General features: G+C 39.0%; 1 protein-coding gene across 3 annotated transcripts in view; it reads right to left on the bottom strand.

Moving 5' to 3' along the window:
• Positions 1-4012, bottom strand: part of ntn2 (netrin 2) — a 31019-nt gene extending 27007 nt beyond the window's left edge. The window contains exons 1-3 of one of the 3 annotated variants that reach the window (XM_079862775.1): positions 3725-3983; positions 3162-3235; positions 2270-2295 (exon numbers count right to left, since the gene is read on the bottom strand). The gene's annotated coding sequence lies outside the window, so the exon portion shown is untranslated. Of the gene's footprint in view, positions 1-2269; positions 2296-3161; positions 3236-3724 lie in introns of all 3 variants that reach the window. The other 2 variants (XM_079862773.1, XM_079862774.1) reach the window with 2 other exon arrangements.
• Between the last annotated feature and the right edge of the window lie 8010 nt (positions 4013-12022).

The following is a 12022-nucleotide window of genomic DNA, read 5'->3' as shown; positions in this document are numbered from 1 at the left end:
AATAAAGGTTCAGGTTTGACTCCAGTCTGAATGAAACACCCACTTCTCAGTCAATTCCCGGTGGATACAATTTTCTTCCTGAATATCCTCTTTCATTTGGAAACACATCACATTATGGGAGTAAAATGAGTTGCGAATGTTCATGTTGATTGTAATGGGGGAGAGTCTGGACAAACTAATCCAGAGCGTCTCAACCGTGTGCTTCGCTCTCGCTCTTCATCTCACTCCCTTCTTCAATACCAATTTTCCTTTAAGAACTTAAAGATTGCAATAACAAGATATAACAGAGAGGCGTGTTTGCTGTCAACATGAATTACTCAACAGAAAATGGAGGATCGGTGTTGATTTTACGTACATTAGTGTTGAGAACTATGGACCTGCTCTGTTGTGTTTATGGAGTCTCGGGTCCGTCCTAGGATTTGTTTTTCACCTGTTGTTTGGTTCAACAGGTGAAAATGGAGCATCTGATCACTTAATAAAGTAACAACAGGACATTATTTGAGGAATCTGGGAAGCAAAACTGATGCAAGTCATAATACAGCAAAATGCATGACTACTAATGTGCGAGTGGAAAGAAATCCGCCTGGTAAAAGAATGCAGCCACTGCGACCAGACCCTTCCTTCACACACACGGACCAAACCCAGCCCTTACTAAAACAGCAGAACCTGATCCTTAACCACACACACACACACACACACTCACAGAAACAGAAACACACATGACCACCGGCTCATGCATTGATTGCTGATTTGAAAATAATTTGAAGATTTTTTGAGAATCTGTGCAGTAATACATCATGTGTTGCTTCACAGTTCTGCAATTTTACTTTGGGGACAGAAATTCTGCCAGAGGTTCATTAAAACTAATCTAGCAAAACCTTTCTTTAGAGACGTCCAAATACAATAAAAATATATATATAAAAACAATAGAAGTCTATGGCATGTCCTCATTTAGATATACATGCAAACATGTGTGTGGTTTAGGGTGGTGTTGGGGGTTTAATGCATGGGTGTTGTGTAAAATAACATGCAGACTCACACACACACACACACACACACATCTTTTTCCAGTTGACAACAAAAATTGCACCGCTAGGCATCACCAGCTTTGAACTCAGGAGGGAAACCACAAATAATTTTATGAAGTGTTCAAATACTGACAAACACATTTTGTGCACCACTCTTACACACACACACACACACACACACACACACACACACACACAAAGTCTTAAGGTGCCAAGGCTACAACAGATTGAATCATTTAACGCCGCTCTCCGACTGGACACACTCCGTGTGTGTGTGTGTGTGTGTGTGTGTGTAGGCACACCCCAAAAGTTACAGCGCAGGAGTTGCACGGCATAGAATAACTACAAGCGCACACACTCCCACAATTACACTTTTACGGCTGTCACCTGCTATTTTATGACCCCTGACCTCTTGACATGCTTAAAATCACATGCATAAACAGACAGACAAAAGCAGGAGCAATGCACAACTCTTAAAGAGGTCATATCACACATTCTTCACACATACAAAAATATTTCATATAATAATGTTTTTATCCTAAGATCCACTCTAGTGTAAGTAAACCAAAAACAGTCATTTAGTGGTTAAATGTGTCTGTTCCCCACATTTTACTCTTTACATTATGCAATATGGATGGTCATATGCTCAAATTTATTTATCTGTCTGACATTAGAGTGTTTTGGAAGTTTATAAATAATAAATGTTCCTAAAAGTTCTAAAAGTTGTTTTCAAAGTACATCAAACTCTTTTATCTTGAAAGATCATCATTTGATTCATGATACGACACTTTTAAGAGGTAAGTCCAGTAAAGCAGTTAAAGTTAGTGGAGGGGCTTTTTTTTGTTGGCGACAAAAGAGAAAAGGGTGTCATGCACACACACACACACACACACACACACACACACAGATGAAGCTTCCTGTGCTGGAAGAGGAGGAGAGTGAAATATAGGCCATGTTGACTTTAGCTGCTAAGGTGGACCGAGCCAAGGCTGTGTCAGATCCAAACCTTTCACTGAAGTTGAAAAACGCTCTAATGTTGCCCAGCGCTGAAAATACGGCCCAATTATGTCTTAAAATGCAGGAGAACAGGAACATAACGCGAAAACGGGAGAGGGACCCAAAATCACACATGGCACACATGGCACACATCATATGCATTCAGTGCATCGTCACAGAAGAGTATGATGTGTGCGAATTAAAGAAATAGTTCACCCAAAAATAGAAATTTTGAATTTACTCACCCTCATATCGTGGGAATTTCGTCCTTCTGTGGGATACAAAAGGAGACGTTTAGGAGAATGCACAAGCTGCTCTTTTCATACAATGAACGCATATGGTGACCAGGGGAAGAGGAACTCCGAAACGGACAAAAAACAATATAATAAAGTAGTCTACTCGACCAAGTCTTCTGAAATATAATGACAGGTTTTTTTTGTGAGAAAGCAGTCACTTAAGGAAATATTCAAAACATTTTAATATCCGTCACATGACCTGTGAGAACTGATGGTATTCAGCATCACTTTCATAAACATTTAAATATGCGCAAATACAAATAAGATTTAAGAGCTATGACAGTAGGGAAGCTTTTCAGTGAAAAAATGACTTCAATTTTAGTCTGTTCCTCTCGTAAAGCTTCAGAAGACTTGCATGGAGCTTTTTTTTAAGGTGCTTTTCGTAGATTTGATTCATTGTATGGAAAGAGGAGCATAAACATTGTGCTAAATATCTCCTTTTGTGTTCCACAGGAGAAGAAACTCATACAACATGAGGACGAGTACACGATGACAGAGTTTTGATGGCTTTTGGTAGTAAGTAGGTCAAGAATCAAACCAACACACGGTTTGCTACACCTTTGACTTTACTGGTAAACACAGAGCTTTTCGTTTTGACAGCTCTTGAAACGTCTGATTTTTTTCCCCTTTTCTTGAGGGCCAGCAGTGGGCAGGATCAGTAAACTGAGCTGGCGTAAATGTTTTTCCCAAAGTTTAACTCTACAGTTCATCTGTGACCTCAGGGAAACCAGAGAGGGGCTTTACTGCAATAAAATCACAGGAATCCACACAAACACACACACAAACGTGTGTGTGCCACGTCCATCAGGGGAAGCAGAAATCTTGACGGTGTCACGCATACCTAAGAAGACTCGTGTAGAGTTGCTTTGCTTGGCATCGCTCGTGGACCGGGAAGGAAACCCAGTTTGGAGCGCTCTGTTAAATCACCATTAAAAAAAGAGAGAAGTTCTCGCTCACCTGTCAGAGAATATGAGCAGTGCACAGTGCCGCCCTCATTACTGTTTAATCAGTATTATTCATAACTATATAGATACCACAGAACACACTTAATGAACACTGGCTGATTAAATATCATTCACTGCATTTGAAATTCATTTTAGTAGTCACTTATTTACAACAGTAAAATTGTTAAAAGCTTTTATATTAATATCACACCAACAAAGATTTACTGTAGTAACAATCACTAGTATATAGAGTATATAGTATGTATGGGGAACAATGGTAACCAAGCTGAATTTTCATAATGTAATGCATTCAATGTAATTATGAGCTGGTTGTGATCTGAAAAGCTCTCACTCACCTGACTTAACAAATCACATGCTTAACTATACTATATGATGCTACATATATCTCCAATTATGATTGCAAAATGCAAGATGCACTTGAAGTGTTTTGATAACTCACCTGAATCTGTGAATCCCGTCTGAACCCCTAAACCTCATTCAAGAGCGGGTGTGTGGGGAAATAAATCCAGATCGATTGGTTTAGTCCCGTTGTCTGTTGGTGAATGAATGTTACTCACAGATCCAGCAGCGGTCAGTTCCGTTCATGAGACAGACACACACTGACACACGCTCGCGCACTGAGAGAGAGAGAGAGAGAGAGAGAGAGAGAGAGAGAGAGAGAGAGAGAGAGGAGGGGTGACGGAGAGAGAGCCAAGGTGAGAAACTCGACTGAGCCCCCCTAAAACACACACAATTCCAGACACAAACTGTATTAGAGAGGGAGGGTCTGTTTCAAACCCTAGTAAGCCGCCTACCTAGACGGCATTTTTGGGCATCATACGCGGCGGCGCGTGGTGTTTTGGGTAATAGTGCAATATCTTTGCCCGTCAAATGAGCACACAGGATTCTGTGGATTCACGCGCGCCAATTATGCCACAAAAATGCTGTCTTAGCAGCAACTCGCTTTGTTTTCAGACGCGTCCAGTGGGTGGTCGTGGGTCTTACATCTGGCAGAGTCGCGTACTGCATTTTTTTGAGCATCATAGTGGCAGACAGCATTTTTGTTTCGCATGTATTTTTAGCAAACGCTTGATAAGCGACTTACAAATGATAAACAAGCAATTTATCTTACAAGAGCTGCAATATTAGCATCTCCAGATGCGCCTGTCGACTCCGTTACGCGCCTGTAACACACATGAATGACACTATGATGCTGTCTAGGTAGGTAACTTGGTTTGGAGACGCCGTGTGTGGTCGGGGGTCTAGCGCGATGCGAATTATACTTAGACTTTTAGGGGGTGGGTTTTCGGCTTTATAGAGAATCTGTGAAATATTACACGTGAATACAAATGTAATTTTCGAGGCGCAGTCTGTGAGGTTCGTCTCGCGCTTTAATATAAACTACTTTGGCTGTACATTCACAGTCAGCTAACCGTTAATTATCTTTTAAACAAAACGTTTTTTATATATTAGTGATATGAAAACCTATATATATAGTAGCTACTCACCTCCTCAGACTTACGATAGCGTCTGTTTTTCAACTAGTGAAAATAAATTGAAATCTAACATGGGATAGTTCACCCAAAATGTTTAATTCTGTCATAATTTACTGATCCACAAAGTTGTTTCAAACCTGTATGAACACAAAAGAAGATATTTTGAAGAATGTCGGTGACTAAAAACCCCATTGACTAATTCCACAGTATTTTTTTTTTAATACTATGGAAGTCAATGGGTCCCATCAACCGTTTGGTTACCCAAAATATCTTCTTTTGTGTTCAGCAGAACAAAGAAATGAATACAGGTTTGGAACAACTTGTGGATCAGTAAATGATGACAGAATTTTCATTTCTGGGTGAACGGTCCCTTTAATACTGAGACGTTTTAAATCCTTGAGAAACAACTAAGCCCTATAACTAGTAACTTTTGCTAAGACCGCTCGACCTCTTGCTGTGGGTTGTGAAGGGGGTGTAGCGGGTGAGGAGGTCAGACTCCAATCATTCGCACCCTCTGGCTGCTGTGCGCATGCGTGTTAGTGCTCTGCTGATGTTCCGGCGCTCAATTGCCACACTAATGTTTATTTATTCCACGATACTATCTCATGGAGTCATTCCAGAGTCTTTGATTCCGGTAAATCATCGGAAACAATCGGCGTGTGTGTGTGATGAAGAATCCAGATGGAGCGCGTAATGAGAACACGGAACAAACTCAAGGCAGATGCAGTGTGTGTGTGTGTGTGTGTTTGTCCCAAACAGATCAATTATTATAATCATCCCGCACCGTCCGAGTAGGAAACCGTGATGCATCACAAAATTCCAGAACTGAACCTAAAACACATGAGGATGAATTGCACATCACGTGATCAAGATCCTTTAACGAGAGCTTCTCTATAATAGTGTTGGAAACCCAAATAGGTGATAATATCTATAAATAAATAAAAGAGACACAGTGCTTTAAAACAACTTTTATTGTGTTTCATCAAAGTTCTCTAAGAAAGATCTTGTTTTCATACTCTCGCATTCCCTATGAAGCAACACACTCTTCTCGTCAGGTTACTAAACGACTCGCTTGGACTGCACATTTAAGACATTTAACATTATACTGCGCATCTTCCAAGGAAACATTCATCACGAGAACATTCTAAACTGATCAAGACAGTCTTCTGAAAAATCCTAGCCCGGGAATTTTCCAGACCGTGATCCCACCACCTCAAAGCACTGAAAAGAACATCATTAAAAAGATGTGGAACAGCTACAGTCCTGCCCAGAGCTGGCCATCCTCCAGATCCGAGTGTGTGCGCAGGACGACGTGTTGGGAACGACAACTGTTTAAATACTATCAAATATTTCACCAACTGATGAAAATCCTGGCATCACTTGCTCTCCCTCATGACGTTCCAAACCTGTATGATGTTCTTTCTTCTGAGGAAGACTATCCAGATGATCAATGATTTTGTGGGTCTACTAATAATAATTGTGAGGCACAAATCAGACTAGAAAGCTGTGGAGGGGAATATTCTCAGATGATAATGACATGATTTAACTTTATGGAAAATAGCAGCTTAGAGATTTTCTGTCTAACATTTTCTTGTGTTTGACGGAAGAATGAAAATCAGATGTATGGAATGACTTTTATTTGGGGGTTGAATTATTCCTTTAATAAATCTGGCTTGCAAAAAAAGGCAGCAGAAAGTTCTCCGCTGGATGCGAGACAATCATCTGATCAGCCTAAAGCTGAACTATTCTTCATTTTCTGCAACACAAACCTCAGACAACACCATTCCTCCAGTGAAGCATCACGCTCGTGTTGATATTGCTCTGCGGCACAGACTGGAAAACTTGAAGAAAAAATGATTGGAACTGGTGAAGAGAAAAAAAAAAGGCTCCTGGAGGAGAACGTGTCGAGCTCTGGGAGCTGGAGGAGAACGTGTCGAGCTCTGGGAGCGGGAGGAGGATTCTCCTTTCAACGCAACAGTAAACTAAAACACACCGCCAAAACCACACTGAAGTGGAGAGCCCAGTCCAGCCAAACATCTGGGGAATTGACTTAATCAAATACTTTGTTTTCTATTTCATTTTGTGTTGATGAGTGGGGAAACTCTCACATGCTTATGCTGAAACCATTGCTGAATGCTTTTTAACGCCACTGCATGGCAAACTGGTTTGTGCGGCTGGTTTTAGGGGGACTGGTACCACTGGTGCGGATCACAGACTCAAAAGATTTAGGATCACGCATGTGGCAACAGCAAAAATCCAAATATTTTTCCTAATGTGCCGAAAAATAAAGTAATTTCTCAATGAATAGCGTCCATGTGTGTGTGTGTTGACGTGTGTGGGAGTTTCTCAGGCCTGTGTAAGCTTCTCAACATTCCTGTGGTATTTATGGCACCGTTCAGTGGCGTTTTACTCTGATGAGTGTGTCACATGTGTGAGAGGTCAAGAAATAAAAGAGCCGTCTCCTCCTGCCCCACACAAGCACTTCACACACTCACACAAACCTTTCAGGACGATCTGTCTGTGCCATCTACAGAAACCCCACTCACAGGAGTGTGTGTGTGTGTGTGTGTGTGTGTGTGAGAGAGAGGACAGTGTGGAACCTGTGTAGAAGAAATATGTGAGTCAATGGCGCCCCCTGCTGTCTGTCTTGCATTCTTACACTTCAAGATCGAGTCATTCATGAGTGTGTTAACCTTTCATTATCACGTGGGAGGGGAAATAGTGATTCTGCAGCAGTAAAACCGTTAACTCCAGAGCAGTGAGATATTTATCTAAATTACAGAGGGCTTTATTGACACAAGAGGAAGATTCAAGGTTCTGGCTCAGTATTGTTTTCTCTATAGCAGTGGCTCATTTGCTGGATTCAAACACCTACAGTCATAAATCATTATGTTCCTCAAACTAAATGTACATATTTATAACTTTATAAAATGTGTTGCATAACCAGCTAAAAGCACTCTGACATGCATGAGGACAAAAGGCAGATTTGAACTGAAACCTTGAAATATGTTCACAGAAAGTGTCACGTGTTAGGTTTATAATTATATCCAATTCATTAATTACAATTTATTGTACAACTGATTGATAGATTGTTTACTTTTTTCTTTTTAGAACTTTATATACTGTTTATCAACTGCTGAAAATCCATTACAATATGACATAAACTTACAGTTCATATAAAAAAATCCATCCAAATCTCTCTCTCTCTCATACACACACGGTTTATTTTAAAGTGTCTGTGTTGCAGTGTAATTATACATTTAAGTACTGAGTAATAATAATTAACTACATGTACTTAGGAATAGGGGTTGATTTAGGGTTAGTTTAAATTTTGTAGTTGCATGTAATTATGCATAATTTATAGTTATTACTACAGTACATACAACGTGTAACAAGGACAATGTTAAATAAAGTGTTACCATATATATATATATATATATATATATATATATATATATATATATATATATATATATATATATATATATATATATGTTTTATGTATGTGGGGTATGTTTCGTGACATAGACCCAACATGCATTAAACATATCTTTCTTTTTCCAGAGCAAAATGTTTAATGTTTGTTAATATATGTGTCTAAAAACATGTGTATACTTCCAAAAAATGACACCTATAATATAGAAATATATGCAATATACAAATGGAAACTGAGTATGAAAGTTCTAAAAATAGTGACATAAGTAAATATATATATATTTGTAATGCACAGTGCATGAAATTGTGAGCTGTCAAACCTGCTTCACATCCAGGCAAACACATGAGCTTCTCACACTGATCATGATTCACTCCAACAGTGTCAGGAATGGAGGAGACGAGACACCTGTGCATCTATAAGCCATATGTCTGCGAGATATGGAGAAAAAAATGAGGAAAGATTACAGTCTCATGCTCTACCGGTGTGTGTCAATGAGATGGACAGAGAGTGTCGAAATGATTAAGCTTTCATTTTAAACTTCAATAAAATAAATTCCTTAAAAACAGCAACTTATATTTTTGGGGATGATGTACTGTAGGTGTGTGGCCTTTAATATAGGCCTGAATATTCTGTTTAATAACGTGATTCTGTCACATCTCATGAATCGTTTCATTTAACATAAATACAGTGATAACTTCTAGTGTTTATTATTTATTTATCTAGGTTAGCCAGTAGGGGGCAGTGCAGCATGTTAAATATTCTCTTCATGAAGCAGAATATGATCTATGCATGCATACAAACTAATTACCAGTGACCCATAAAGGAAACAGACGGCCACTATGACAACCAATAAACTTGATGAATCAAGAGCAAATTAAACATTTTAACCGTTCAAGGTACGTTTGAGTCACTCAAGCAGAATTATGAATTATGCATGATGCTTCTGCTTGTCATGGAGAGCACATGAAACTGCCAAAGACAGAGAAATAAAGAACCATCAAAGTGCTGAGAGAAGATAGCACTTCATAGGGAACACTTGACTTTGAAGCATTAGATGCACAAATCCCATTTTTAAAACGATTAGGCCACATTTTGGACCCTATTTATGGAAAGTGACAGATACATGATCCATACAAACAACACAGCTTTAGAATATACAGTAATCCTTTATAGGAGGAAAAATATCAATTTTTCACTGATTTACATTTGCAGATATTAAAGGTATAGTGGAGGATTTTTTACTTCCGGGTGGATCACCTATACTATTGGTCCTCCTAATTGTCAATCATTCTGGTGAATCAATCAAACTTATTAAAAAAGTGGAGAGGGCGGGTCTTATCTAAAATTCGGAAAGATCCTCCACTATACCTTTAAGTTTAAAAAAAAAAAAAGTTTTTGAAATAAGGCTGCGTTTATTTTAACAGCAATATAGTAAAAGCAGTAATATTGTGAAGTATTATTATGTGATTATTTGATTAAATTGTTGAGTAGAAAGTCCAAAAGAACAGCAAGAGTAGCATTAGCATTATAAATGTCTTTAATGTCACTTTTGATGCATCTTTTCTGTATAATAGTAGTTTACTGACCCCAAACTTCAGAATGGTAAGCTTTGTTTAATTGTTGGAGTTCTTCAGGTATCTGTCAGTTCTACTCCTGACTCCCACAGTAGGTTCCCTGGATCGTCTGAATTCTCTCCTTGGACATCAGATCTTGTGTTTCCGCACCACAGCATTAAGACATGCCCGTCCGTTCCTCAGTAAACACTGCAGGAGTGTGTCGTGCTTCTGAACTCCTCTGCAGAAATCACTCATTCCTGGAGTCTCGCATCGTCTTGACTCTCAGTCCTCATTACATCTCGAGTGGATCATCCGTTTATCTGTCACTTCCAACACATGGGCTGATTAAGTACTTAAATGCTTTGTCAATATTGTAATGGTCTGCTTTGATTGACACCTGTCTCAGAAACACCTGATGTCCAGAAACCTTAAGTGTTTATTTAAGATCAAATATCATCTGCTTGTCTGAACTGCTGATGTCTCTTTTCTTCATCATTCATCATAAGGTAATAGGAAACTTTCATTTTAATGGTCCACTTCAGACATTCAGTAAGTACATGTCGACTTATTCTACTAACCTGAAATACCCTAACATGAGAGTTAGTTGACATGTAGTTGCAAAGTTACTTAGTAGAACGTCTCTAAAGTGACTACTACCAAATGCTGGTCAAGTCACCTTTATTTCAACACAGACTGTTTCAAAGCAGCTTTACAGTGATAAACAGGAAAATAATGATTCAATTGTGCTGTAAAGCAACTCTAAAAAGCCAGTCATCATTAAACTGAAATCAGCTCAGTGTTGATTCAGTTCAGTTCAATAACTGTAAAGTTAGCAAAGTCTTTATATTTAATTCAATGTTACTTGTGTTTCGTCATACTTATTCATTGGAATTTACTAGCAATGTCTGAGTAAAAAGTATTTCAATTAGTTTGAGATATTTGTTGAGTGCTGTTGAAGTCTCAGCTGGTGTTTCTGTGGTTTTAGTGGCTGAATGAAGTCATTCCTCCTGAAGTTCAGAGAATCACATGACATATTCCACTAACACCACTATAACACCACGACCGCGTCCCAAATCACACACTCTCTTGATAAATAATGATTACTTCACGACTGCTAAAAGAGTGTAGTATGATTGTGTATAAATGTCAGTTTGTCGCTTCACTGTCATACACAGATCCCGTGGCCTCATGGGATAGTAAAGTGTCCGTCATATCACACTTCAGAATCTCACCGGAAGTTAGTAGATCATCCGGGGACTTTTTCCCTACTTTTATGAGCTCTGTAAATTCAGACACTGCTCTCGTCACGTACTGTGTTTCGCTTAGGGAAGTGTGGATGCACTATTTCGCATCTGTCATTTTGCTTGCAAATTGATTGTGCACTTTTATCTAATTTTTATTATTTTGTATGACTAGAGGTAAAACAGCTAGACAACTTTATTCCTGATCAAGTCCTAAAGGTGCATGTCAGTACGAGTATAACATGTACCCCTGTTGTACTACTATAAACCTAACAAGGTTCACATTTCTCTGAGAGTGAACTTAAGTGTGATTTTAATTACTTTTTTGAGGCCACTGCATACAATGAGTCAACACTCACTGTGATGCTGAGGTCATGGAAAACTAAATATTGTAAATACTCATATGCATGTTTGCATTTGTTTGCTCCGACCAGTAAAATATGAATTCACTTTGGTGGGTTCAGATTCAAATCTTATTGAGATTCAGATGTTATTTACCATGTTCCAAATCACGCTGATAACTGAAGTTCCCAAGTCTCGGATGTGGAAATAAAGATGCAGACATGTGCAACACTCTCAGCTCTGCATCGAGAAGCTGTTTTACTAGAGCAGATTATGAGGAATAATATCACTTGAACTCACTATTAAAAAGAAGCAGATTTTGGGATTCGGAACTCAAACACATGCATATACTTTGACTCACACAGACTGTAGTAACCACACACACACACACACACACACACACACACACACACACACACACACACACGAGTTAAGGCAACTGTTGGTGGTCCCCAAAGCACAGTATGAATGTCACCCACAAGACTAATGGAAGCCTTTCGTCACACACACACACACACACACACACACACACACACACTACACCAAAACATCTAACAAATCCAAATCACAAGCTTTCCCCATCGCAGCACTATTTAGAGTCACGCAGATGATCGATTATTAAATTTCTACATCGGTTCTTAGCTGTAATTCATCCAGATAAGTGAGTTGTTTTGCTTTTGTTTCCCG

The sequence above is a fragment of the Squalius cephalus genome, assembly GCF_949319135.1.
Source record: "Squalius cephalus genome assembly, chromosome: 25".
Classification (NCBI taxonomy): Eukaryota; Metazoa; Chordata; class Actinopteri; order Cypriniformes; family Leuciscidae; genus Squalius; species Squalius cephalus.
Note: the sequence above shows the minus strand (reverse complement) of the source record. Positions and strands in the feature narration are given on the sequence as shown.